A 13,807-nucleotide genomic window follows, 5' to 3' on the forward strand; every position below is an offset into this window, starting at 1 on the left:
GTACACACACACCTGCTCCAGCACTGTGACACAGCTGCTGTACACACACACACCTGCCTCCAGGCACTGTGACACAGCTGCTGTACACACACACACCTGCTCCAGCACTGTGACACAGCTGCTGTACACACACACACCTGCTCCAGCACTGTGACACAGCTGCTGTACACACACACACCTGCTCTAGCACTGTGACACAGCTGCTGTACACACACACACCCCTGCTCCAGCACTGTGACACAGCTGCTGTACACACACACAGCTGCTGTACACACACACACCTGCTCCAGCACTGTGACACAGCTGCTGTACACACACACACCTGCTCCAGGACTGTGACACAGCTGCTGTACACACACACACCTGCTCCAGCACTGTGACACAGCTGCTGTACACACACACACCTGCTCCAGCACTGTGACACAGCTGCTGCTCACACACACACCTGCTCCAGCACTGTGACACAGCTGCTGTACACACACACACCTCTGCTCCAGCACTGTGACACAGCTGCTGTACACACACACACCTGCTCCAGCACTGTGACACAGCTGCTGTACACACACACACCTCTGCTCCAGCACTGTGACACAGCTGCTGTACACACACACACCTGCTCCAGCACTGTGACACAGCTGCTGTACACACACACCTGCTCCAGCACTGTGACACAGCTGCTGTACACACACACACCTGCTCCAGCACTGTGACACAGCTGCTGTACACACACACACATCTGCTCCAGAACTGTGACACAGCTGCTGTACACACACACACCTGCTCCAGCACTGTGACACAGCTGCTGTACACACACACACCTGCTCCAGCACTGTGACACAGCTGCTGTACACACACACACCTGCTCCAGCACAGTGACACAGCTGCTGTACACACACACACCTGCTCCAGCACTGTGACACAGCTGCTGTACACACACACACCTGCTCCAGCACTGTGACACAGCTGCTGTACACACACACACCTCTGCTCCAGCACTGTGACACAGCTGCTGTACACACACACACCTGCTCCAAGCACTGTGGACACAGCCTGCTGTACACACACACACCTGCCCTCCAGAACTGTGACACAGCTGTCTGTACGACACAACCTGCCTCACATCACTGCTGACACAGCTGCTGTACACACACACACCTGCCTCCAGCACTGTGACACAGCTGTGTACACACACACACCTGCTCCAGCACTGTGACACAGCTGCAGTACACACACCACACCTGCTCCCAGGACTTTGACCACAGCTCGCCTGTACACACACACCTTCTCCAGCACTGTGGACGCTGCTGTTACACAACACCTTCTCAGCACTGTGACAAAGATGGCTGTACACACACACACCTGTCTCAGCAATGTGACACAGCTGCTGTAAACACACACCTGCTCCAGCACTGTGACACAGGCTGCTGTACACACCACACCTCTCCAGGGCTGTGACACAGCTGCTGTACACACACACACTGCTCCATCATGTGGGACACTAGCTGCTGTAAACACAACACCTGCCTCCAGCACTGTGGACCACAGCCTTGCTGTACACACAACACCTGCTCTAGCACTGTGGACACAGCTGAATGTTACACACACACACCCCTGCTCAGCACTGTGACACAGCTGCTTCGTAACACACACACAGCTGCTGTACACACTCACACCTGCTCGCAGCACTGTGACACAGCTGCTGTACACACACACACCTGTTCCAGGACTGTGACACAGCTGCTGTACACACACACACCTGCTCCAGCACTGTGACACAGCTGCTGTACACACACACACCTGCTCCAGCACTGTGACGCAGCTGCTGCTCACACACACACCTGCTCCAACACTGTGACACAGCTGCTGTACACACACACACCTCTGCTCCAGCACTGTGACACAGCTGCTGTACACACACACACCTGCTCCAGCACTGTGACACAGCTGCTGTACACACACACACCTCTGCTCCAGCACTGTGACACAGCTGCTGTACACACACACACCTGCTCCAGCACTGTGACACAGCTGCTGTACACACACACCTGCTCCAGCACTGTGACACAGCTGCTGTACACACACACACCTGCTCCAGGACTGTGACACAGCTGCTGTACACACACACACACCTGCTCCAGGACTGTGACACAGCTGCTGTACACACACACACCTGCTCCAGCACTGTGACACAGCTGCTGTACACACACACACCTGCTCCAGCACTGTGACACAGCTGCTGTACACACACACACCTGCTCCAGCACAGTGACACAGCTGCTGTACACACACACACCTGCTCCAGCATTGTGACACAGCTGCTGTACACACACACACCTGCTCCAGCACTGTGACACAGCTGCTGTACACACACACACCTCTGCTCCAGCACTGTGACACAGCTGCTGTACACACACACACCTGCTCCAGCACTGTGACACAGCTGCTGTACACACACACACCTGCTCCAGGACTGTGACACAGCTGCTGTACACACACACACCTGCTCCAGCACTGTGACACAGCTGCTGTACACACACACACACCTGCTCCAGCACTGTGACACAGCTGCTGTACACACACACACACCTGCTCCAGGACTGTGACACAGCTGCTATAGACACACACACCTGCTCCAGCACTGTGACACAGCTGCTGTACACACACACACCTTCTCCAGCACTGTGACACAGCTGCTGTACACACACACACCTGCTCCAGCACTGTGACACAGCTGCTGTACACACACACCTGCTCCAGCACTGTGACATAGCTGCTGTACACACACACACACTTGCTCCAGGACTGGGACACAGCTGCTGTACACACACACACACCTGCTCCAGGACTGTGACACAGCTGCTGTACACACACACACCTGCTCCAGGACTGTGACACAGCTGCTGTACACACGAAATTACGAGAGAGGAGGTCAAGAGACACCTGCTGGATCTGGATGTTAGAAAGGCGGTTGGTCCAGATGGGATCTCACCATGGGTACTGAAAGAGTGTGCAGAGGCACTTTGCTTGCCACTCTCCATAGTGTATAGTAAATCACTAGAGACGGGAGACCTACCAGAAATATGGAAGACGGCGAATGTGGTCCCAATATACAAAAAGGGCGACAGACAAGAGGCACTGAACTACAGGCCAGTGTCCTTGACTTGTATACCATGCAAGGTGATGGAGAAGATCGTGAGAAAAAACCTGGTAACACATCTGGAGAGAAGGGACTTCGTGACAAATCGCCAACATGGATTCAGGGAGGGTAAATCTTGCCTTACAGGCTTGATAGAATTCTACGATCAGGTGACACAGATTAAGCAAGAAAGAGAGGGCTGGGCGGACTGCATTTTCTTGGATTGTCGGAAAGCCTTTGACACAGTACCGCATAAGAGGCTGGTACATAAGCTGGAGAGACAGGCAGGTGTAGCTGGTAAGGTGCTCCAGTGGATAAGGGAGTATCTAAGCAATAGGAAGCAGAGAGTTACGGTGAGGGGTGAGACCTCCGATTGGCGTGAAGTCACCAGTGGAGTCCCACAGGGCTCTGTACTCGGTCCTATCTTGTTTCTGATATATGTAAATGATCTCCCGGAGGGTATCGATTCATTTCTCTCAATGTTTGCGGACGATGCTAAAATTATGAGAAGGATTAAAACAGAAGAGGACTGTTTGAGGCTTCAAGAAGACCTAGACAAGCTGAAGGAATGGTCGAACAAATGGTTGTTAGAGTTTAACCCAACCAAATGTAATGTAATGAAGATAGGTGTAGGGAGCAGGAGGCCAGATACAAGGTATCATCTGGGAGAGGAAATTCTTCAGGAGTCAGAGAAGGAAAAAGACTTGGGGGTTGATATCACGCCAGACCTGTCTCCTGCAGCACATATCAAGCGGATAACATCAGCGGCATATGCCAGGCTGGCCAACATACGAACGGCATTCAGAAACTTGTGTAAAGAATCATTCAGAACTTTGTATACCACATATGTCAGGCCAATCCTGGAGTATGCAGCCCCAGCATGGAGTCCATATCTAGTCAAGGATAAGACTAAACTGGAAAAGGTTCAAAGGTTTGCCACCAGACTAGTACCCGAGCTGAGAGGTATGAGCTACGAGGAGAGACTACGGGAATTAAACCTCACTTCGCTGGAAGACAGAAGAGTTAGGGGGGACATGATCACCACATTCAAGATTCTGAAGGGGATTGATAGGGTAGATAAAGACAGTCTATTTAACACAAGGGGAACACGCACAAGGGGACACAGGTGGAAACTGAGTGCCCAAATGAGCCACAGAGATATTAGAAAGAACTTTTTTAGTGTCAGAGTGGTTGACAAATGGAATGCATTAGGGGGTGATGTGGTGGAGGCTCACTCCATACACAGTTTCAAGTGTAGATATGACAGAGCCCGATAGGCTCAGGAATCTGTACACCTGTTGATTGACGGTTGAGAGGCGGGACCAAAGAGCCAGAGCTCAACCCCGCAAACACAACTAGGTGAGTACAACTAGGTGAGTACAACTAGGTGAGTACACACACACACCTGCTCCAGCACTGTGACACAGCTGCTGTATACACACACTCCTGCTCCAGCACTGTGACACAGCTGCTGTTCACACACACACCTGCTCCAGGACTGTGACACAGCTGCTGTACACACACACACCTGCTCCAGCACTGTGACACAGCTGCTGTGCACTCACACACCTGCTCCAGGACTGTGACACAGCTGCTGTACACACACACACCTGCTGCAGCACCGTGACACAGCTGCTGTGCACACACACACCTGCTCCAGCACTGTGACACAGCTGCTGTACACACACACACCTGCTCCAGCACTGTGACACAGCTGCTGTGCACACACACACCTGCTCCAGGACTGTGACACAGCTGCTGTGCACACACACACCTGCTCCAGCACTGTGACACAGCAGCTGTGCACACACACACACCTGCTCCAGCACTGTGACACAGCTGCTGTGCAAACACACACCTGCTCCAGGACTGTGACACAGCTGCTGTGCACACACACACCTGCTCCAGGACTCTGACACAGCTGCTGTGCACACACACACCTGCTCCAGCACTGTGACACAGCTGCTGTGCACACACACACCTGCTCCAGGACTGTGACACAGCTGCTGTGCACACACACACCTGCTTCAGCACTGTGACAATGCTGCTGTGCACACACACACCTGATCCAGCACTGTGACACAGCTGCTGTGCACACACACACCTGCTCAGGGACTGTGACACAGCTGCTGTGCACACACACACCTGCTCCAGGACTGTGACACAGCTGCTGTGCACACACACACCTGCTCCAGCACTGTGACACAGCTGCTGTGCACACACACACCTGCTCCAGCACTGTGACACAGCTGCTGTACACACACATACCTGCTCCAGCACTGTGACACAGCTGCTGTGCACACACACACACCTGCTCCAGGACTGTGACACAGCTGCTGTGCACACACACACCTGCTCCAACACTGTGACACAGCTGCTGTGCACACACACACATGCTCCAGCACTGTGACACAGCTGCTGTACACACACACACCTGCTCCAGCACTGTGACACAGCTGCTGTGCACACACACACACCTGCTCCAGCACTGTGACACAGCTGCTGTACACACACACACCTGCTCCAGCACTGTGACACAGCTGCTGTACACACACACACCTGCTCCAGCACTGTGACACAGCTGCTGTACACACACACACCTGCTCCAGCACTGTGACACAGCTGCTGTACACACACACACCTGCTCCAGCACTGTGACACCGCTGCTGTACACACACACACCTGCTCCAGCACTGTGACACAGCTGCTGTACACACACACACCTGCTCCAGCACTGTGACACAGTTGCTGTACACACACACACCTGCTCCAGCACTGTGACACAGCTGCTGTACACACACACACCTGCTCCAGCACTGTGACACAGCTGCTGTGCACACACACACCTGCTCCAGCACTGTGACAGCTGCTGTACACACACACCTTCTCCAGCACTGTGACACAGATGCTGTACACACACACACCTGGTCCAGCACTGTGACACAGTTGCTGTACACACACACCTGCTCCAGGGCTGTGACACAGCTGCTGTACACACACACACCTGCTCCATCACTGTGACACAGCTGCTGTACACACACACACCTGCTCCAGCACTGTGACACAGCTGCTGTACACACACACACCTGCTCCAGCACTGTGACACAGCTGCTGTACACACATACACCTGCTCCAGCACTGTGACACAGCTGCTGTACACACACACACCTGCTCCAGCACTGTGACACAGCTGCTGTACACACACACACCTGCTCCAGCACTGTGACACAGCTGCTGTACACACACACACCTGCTCCAGCACTGTGACACAGCTGCTGTGCACACACACACCTGCTCCAGCACTGTGACAGCTGCTGTACACACACATCTTCTCCAGCACTGTGACACAGATGCTGTACACACACACACCTGGTCCAGCACTGTGACACAGTTGCTGTACACACACACCTGCTCCAGGGCTGTGACACAGCTGCTGTACACACACACACCTGCTCCATCACTGTGACACAGCTGCTGTACACACACACACCTGCTCCAGCACTGTGACACAGCTGCTGTACACACTCACACCTGCTCCAGCACTGTGACACAGCTGCTGTACACACACACACCCCTGCTCCAGCACTGTGACACAGCTGCTGTACACACATACAGCTGCTGTACACACACACACCCCTGCTCCAGCACTGTGACACAGCTGCTGTACACACATACAGCTGCTGTACACACACACCTGCTCCAGCTCTGTGACACAGCTGCTGTACACACACACACCTGCTCCAGGACTGTGACACAGCTGCTGTACACACACACACCTGCTCCAGCACTGTGACACAGCTGCTCTACACACACACTCCTGCTCCAGCACTGTGACACAGCTGCTGCACACACACACACCTGCTCCAACACTGTGACACAGCTGCTGTACACACACACACCTCTGCTCCAGCACTGTGACACAGCTGCTGTACACACACACACCTGCTCCAGCACTGTGACACAGCTGCTGTACACACACACACCTCTGCTCCAGCACTGTGACACAGCTGCTGTACACACACACACCTGCTCCAGCACTGTGACACAGCTGCTGTACACACACACCTGCTCCAGCACTGTGACACAGCTGCTGTACACACACACACCTGCTCCAGCACTGTGACATAGCTGCTGTACACACACACACCACTGCTCCAGCACTGTGACACAGCTGCTGTACACACACACACACCTGCTCCAGCACTGTGACACAGCTGCTGTGCACACACCACCTGCTCCTGGACTGTGACACAGCTGCTGTGCACACACACACCTGCTCCAGCACTGTGACACAGCTGCTGTGCACACACACACACCTGCTCCAGCACTGTGACACAGCTGCTGTGCACACACACACCTGCTCCAGGACTGTGACACAGCTGCTGTGCACACACACACCTGCTTCAGCACTGTGACACAGCTGCTGTGCACACACACACCTGCTCCAGCACTGTGACACAGCTGCTGTGCACACACACACCTGCTCCAGGACTGTGACACAGCTGCTGTGCACACACACACCGGCTCCAGGACTGTGACACAGCTGCTGTGCACACACACACCTGCTCCAGCACTGTGACACAGCTGCTGTGCACACACACACATGCTCCAGCACTGTGACACAGCTGCTGTACACACACACACCTGCTCCAGCACTGTGACACAGCTGCTGTGCACACACACACACCTGCTCCAGCACTGTGACACAGCTGCTGTACACACACACACCTGCTCCAGCACTGTGACACAGCTGCTGTACACACACACACCTGCTCCAGCACTGTGACACAGCTGCTGTACACACACACACCTGCTCCAGCACTGTGACACAGCTGCTGTACACACACACACACACCTGCTCCAACACTGTGACAGCTGCTGTACACACACACACCTGCTCCAGGACTGTGACACAGCTGCTGTACACACACACACCTGCTACAGCACTGTGACACAGCTGCTCTACACACACACACACCTGCTCCAGCACTGTGACACAGCTGCTGTACACACACACACCTGCTCCAGCACTGTGACACAGCTGCTGTACACACACACACACACCTGCTCCAACACTGTGACAGCTGCTGTACACACACACACCTGCTCCAGGACTGTGACACAGCTGCTGTACACACACACACCTGCTCCAGCACTGTGACACAGCTGCTCTACACACACACACCTGCTCCAGCACTGTGACACAGCTGCTGTACACACACACACCTGCTCCAGCACTGTGACACAGCTGCTGTACACACACACACCTGCTCCAGCACTGTGACACAGCTGCTGTACACACACACACCTGCTCCAGCACTGTGACACAGCTGCTGTACACACACACACCTGCTCCCGCACTGTGACACAGCTGCTGTACACACACACACCTGCTCCAGCACTGTGACACAGCTGCTGTACACACACACACACACCTGCTCCAGCACTGTGACACAGCTGCTGTACACACACACACCTGCTCCAGCACTGTGACACAGCTGCTGTACACACACACACCTGCTCCAGCACTGTGACACAGCTGCTGTACACACACATCTGCTCCAGCACTGTGACACAGCTGCTGTACACACACACACCTGCTCCAGCACTGTGACACAGCTGCTGTACACACACACACCTGCTCCAGGACTGTGACACAGCTGCTGTACACACACACACCTGCTCCAGCACTGTGACACAGCTGCTGTACACACACACACCTGCTCCAGCACTGTGACACAGCTGCTGTACACACACACACCTGCTCCAGCACTGTGACACAGCTGCTGTACACACACACACCTGCTCCAGCACTGTGACACAGCTGCTGTACACACACACACACCTGCTCCAACACTGTGACACAGCTGCTGTACACACACACACACCTGCTCCAACACTGTGACACAGCTGATGATGGTCATCACAGCACCTTATATGTTGACGATTATATCACGTGTCTTTTGATATAATTAAATGAACTTATTTATAGGGCGGGAGAAATGCTGTCAGGATAAGGGGGAGGGAGGGAGGGAGTAATACTGTCAGGATAAGGGAGAGGGAGGGAGTAATACTGTCAGGATAAGGGAGAGGGAGGGAGTAATACTGTCAGGATAAGGGGGAGGGAGGGAGGGAGGGAGTAATACTGTGAGGATAAAGGAGAGGGAAGGAGGGAAGGAGTAATACTGTCAGGATAAGGAGGAGGGAGGGAGGGAAGAATACTGTCAGGATAAGGGGGAGGGAGGGAAGAATACTGTCAGGATAACGGGGAGGGAGGGAGGAAGGGAAGAATACTGTCAGGATAAGAGAGAGGAAGGGAGGAATACTGTCAGGATAAAGGAGAGGGAGGAATAATGTCAGGGTAAGGGAGAGGGAGGGAGGAATTCTGACAGGGTAAGGGAGAGAGGGAGGGAGGGAGGAATACTGTCAGGATATGGGGGAAGGAGGGAGGGAGGAATACTGTCAGGATAAAGGGGAGGGAGGGAGGGAGGGAGGGAAGAATACTGTCAGGATAATGGGGAGAGAGGGAGGGAGGGAAGAATACTGTCAGGATAAGGGGGAGGGAGGGAGGGAGGGAAGAATACTGTCAGGATAAGGGGGAGGGTGGGAGGAATAATGTCAGGATAAGTAGGAGGGAGGGAGGGAGGGAAAAATACTGTCAGGATAAGGGGGAGGGTGGGAGGAATAATGTCAGGATAAGTAGGAGGGAGGGAGGGAGGGAAGAATACTGTCATGATAAGTTGGAGGGTGGGAGGAATAATGTCAGGATAAGTAGGAAGGAGGGAGGGAGGGAAGAATACTGTCAGGATAAGGGGGAGGGAGGGAGTGAGGAATACTGTCAGGATAAGGGGGAGGGAGGAAGGTAGGGAAGAATAATGTCAGGATACGGGGGAGGGAAGGAAGGACGGAGGAATACTGTCAGGATAAGGGGGATTGAGGGGAAGGAGGGAAGAATACTGTCGTGATAAGGGGGAGGGAGGGAGTAATACTATCAGGATAAGGGGGTGGGAAGGAGTAATACTGTCAGAATAAGGGAGAGGGAAGGAGGGAGGGAGGAATACTGTCAGGATAATGGGGAGGGAGGGAGGAATACTGTCAGGATAATGGGTAAGGAGGGAGGGAGGGAATAATACTGTCAGGATAAGGGGGAGGGAGGGAGGGAGGGAGGAATACTGTCAGGATAACAAGGAGGAAGAGAGGAAGGAATACTGTCAGGATAAGGGAGAGGAAGGGAAGAATACTGTCAGGATAAGGAGGAGGGAGTGAGGGAGGAATACTGTCAGGATAAGGGGGAGGGAGGGAAGAATACTGTCAGGATAAGGGGGAGGGAGGAATGGAAGGGAGTGAGGAATACTGTCAGGATAAAGAGGGGAGGGAAGAATACTGTCAGGATAATGGGAAGGAAGGAAAGATGGAGGAATACTGTCAGGATAAGGGTGAGGGAGCGAGGGAGGGAAGAATACTGTCAGGATAAGAGGGAGGGAGGGAGAAATACTGTCAGGATAAGAGGGAGAGAGGGAGTAATACTGTCAGGATAAGGGGGAAGGAGGGAGTAATACTGTAAGGATAAGGGAGAGGGAGGGAGGGAGGGGGGAATACTGTCAGGGTACCGGGGAGGGAGGGAGGAATACTGTCAGGATACCGGGGAGGGAGGGAGGAATACTGTCAGGATAGGGTGGAGGGAGGGTGGGAGGAATACTGTCAGGATAACAGTGAGGGAGAGAGGAATACTGTCTGGATAAGAGGGAGGAAGGGAGTAATTCTGTCAGGATAAGGGGGAGGGTGGGAGGGAGGAAAGAATACTGTCAGGATAACGGAGAGGGAGGGAGGGAAGAATACTGTCAGGATAAGAGAGAGGGAGGGAGGAATACTGTCAGGATAAGGTGGAGGGAGGGAGGAATAATGTCAGGATAAAGAGAAGGGTGGGAGGAATTCTGTCAGGATAAGGGAGAGGGAGGGAGGGAGGAATACTATCAGGATAAGGTGGAAGGAGGGAGGAATACTGTGAGGATAATGGGGAGGGAGAGAGGGAGGGAAAAATACTGTCAGGATAAGGGGGAGGGAGGGAGGAATACTGTCAGGATAAGGGGGAGAGAGGGAGGGAGGGAGGGATGAATACTGTCAGGATAAGGGGGAGGGAGGGAGTTAGGAATACTGTCAGGATAAAGGGGGGAGGTAAGAATACTGTCAGGATAAGGAAGAGGGAAGGAAGGAGGGAGGAATACTGTCATGATAATGGGGAAGGAGGTAGGGAAGAATATTGTCAGGATAAGGGGGAGGGAAGGAGGGAGGGAAGAATACTGTCAAGATAAGAGGGAGGGAGGGAGGAATACTGTCAGGATAAGGGAGAGGGAGGGAGGAATACTGTCAGGATACACGGGAGGGAGGGAGAAAGGGAATAATACTGTCAGGATAAAGGGGAGGGAGGGAGGGAGGAATACTGCGAGGATAAGGGGGAGAGAGGGAGGAATACTGTGAGGATAAGGAAAGGGATGGAGCGAGGGAGGGAGGAATACTGGCAGGATAACGGAAGGGAGAGAGAAATAATGCCAGGATAAGAGGAGAGAGGGAGTAATACTGTCAGGATACGAGGGAGGGAGGGAGGAATACTGTCAGGATTAGGGGGAGGGAGGGAGGGAAGAATACTGTCAGGATAATGGGGAGGGATGGAGTAATAATGTCAGGATAAAGGTAGGGAGAGAGGAAAACTGTCAGGATAAGGGGGAGGGAGGAAGGGAGGGAGAAATACTGTCAGGATAAGGGGGAGGGAGGGAGGAAGGGAGGAATACTGTCAGGATAAGGGGGAATGAGGGAGGAATACTGTCAGGATAAGGGGGAGGGAGGGAGTAATACGATCAGGATAAGAGGGAGGGAGGGAGGAATACTGTCAGGATAAGGGTGAGGGAGGGAGGTAGGGAAGAATACTGTCAGGATAAGGGGCGGAAATGAGGAATACTCTCAGGAAAAGGGGGAGGGAGGGAGGAATACTGTCAGGATAAGGGAAAGGGGAGGGAGGAATGCTGCCAGGATAAGGGGGAGGGAGGGAAGACTATTGTCAGGATAAGTGGGAGGGAGGGAGGAATGCTGCCAGGATAAGTTAGAAGGAGGAAATAATACTGTCAGGATAAGGGGGAGGGAGGGAGGAATAATGTCAAGATAAAGGTGAGGGAGGGAAGAATACTGTCTGGATAAAGGGGAGGGAGAGAGTAATACTGTCAGGATAAGGGGGAGGGAGGGAGGAATACTGTCAGGATAAGGGGGGAGTGAGGGAGGGAGGGAGTAATACTGTCAGGATAATGGGTAGGGAGGAAGGAATACTGTCAGGATAAGGGGGAGGGAGGGAGGGAGGGAGGAATACTGTCAGGATATGAGGGGAGGGAGGGAGGGAGGAATACTGGCAAGATAAAAGGGGGAGGGAGGGAGGGAGGGAGGGAGGGAGGGAGGGAGGGAGGGAGGGAGGGAGGGATGGAGGGAGGGAGAAATACTGTCAGGATAAAGGGGAGGGAGGGAGGGAGGGAGGTAGAGAGGGAGGGAGGGAGGGAAGAATACTGATAGGATAAAAAGGAAGGGAGTGAGGAATACTGTCAGGATAAGGGGGAGGGAGGGAGGAATGCTGTAAGGATATGGGGAAGGTAGGGAGGGAGGAATATTGTCAGGATAAGGGGGGGAGGGAAGAATACTGTTAGGATAAGGAAGAGTGAGGGAAGAATACTGTTAGGATAATAAGGAAGGAGAGAAGAATACTGTCAGGATAAGGGGGAGGGAGGGAGGGAGGAATACTGTCAGGATAAGGGCGAGGTAGGGAGGAATACTGTCAGGATAAGAAGGAGGGAGGGAGGGAGGGGGTAATGCTGTCAGGATAAGGGGGAGAAAGGGAAAAATACTGTCAGGATAAGGGGAGGGATGGGGGAAAGCTGTCAGGATAAGGGGGGAGGGAGAGAGGAATACTGTCAAGATAAGGTGCAGGGAGGTAGGAATACTGTCAGGATAAGGGGGAGGGATGGAGGAAAGCTGTCAGGATAAGAGGGAGGGATGGAGGAATGCTGTCAGGATAAGGGGAGGGAGGGAGGAATGCTGTCAGGATAAGGGGGAGGGAGGGAGGAATACTGTCAGGATAAGAGGGAGGGAGGGAGTAATACTGTCAGGATAAGGGGGAGGGAGGGAGGGAGGAATACTCTCAAGATAAGGGGTGGAGAGAAGGAGGAATATTGTCAGGATAAACGGGAGGGAAGGAGTATTACTGTCAGGATTAGGGGAGGGATGGAGGAATACTGTCAGGATAAGGGGGAGTGAAGGAGGGAGGGAGGAATACTGTCAGGATAAGGGCGAGGGAGGGAAGAATACTGTCAGGATAAGGGGGAGAAAGGGAGGAATGCTGCCAGGATAAGTTAGAAGGAAGGAATAATACTGTCAGGATAAGGGGGAGGGAGGGAGGAATAATGTCAGGATAAAGGGGAGGGAAGGAAGAATACTGCCTGGATAAGGGAGAAGGAGAGAGTAATACTGTCAGGATAAGGGGGAGAGAGGGAGGAATACTGTCATGATAAGGGTGAGGGAGGGAGGGAGGGGAAGAATACTGTCAAGATAAGAGGGAAGGAGGGAGGAATACAGTCAGGATAAGGGGGAGGGAGGGAAGAATACTGTTAGAATAAGGGGGAGGGAGGGAATAAT

This window comes from Procambarus clarkii, chromosome 20 (genome assembly GCF_040958095.1).
Source record: "Procambarus clarkii isolate CNS0578487 chromosome 20, FALCON_Pclarkii_2.0, whole genome shotgun sequence".
Lineage (NCBI taxonomy): Eukaryota > Metazoa > Arthropoda > Malacostraca > Decapoda > Cambaridae > Procambarus > Procambarus clarkii.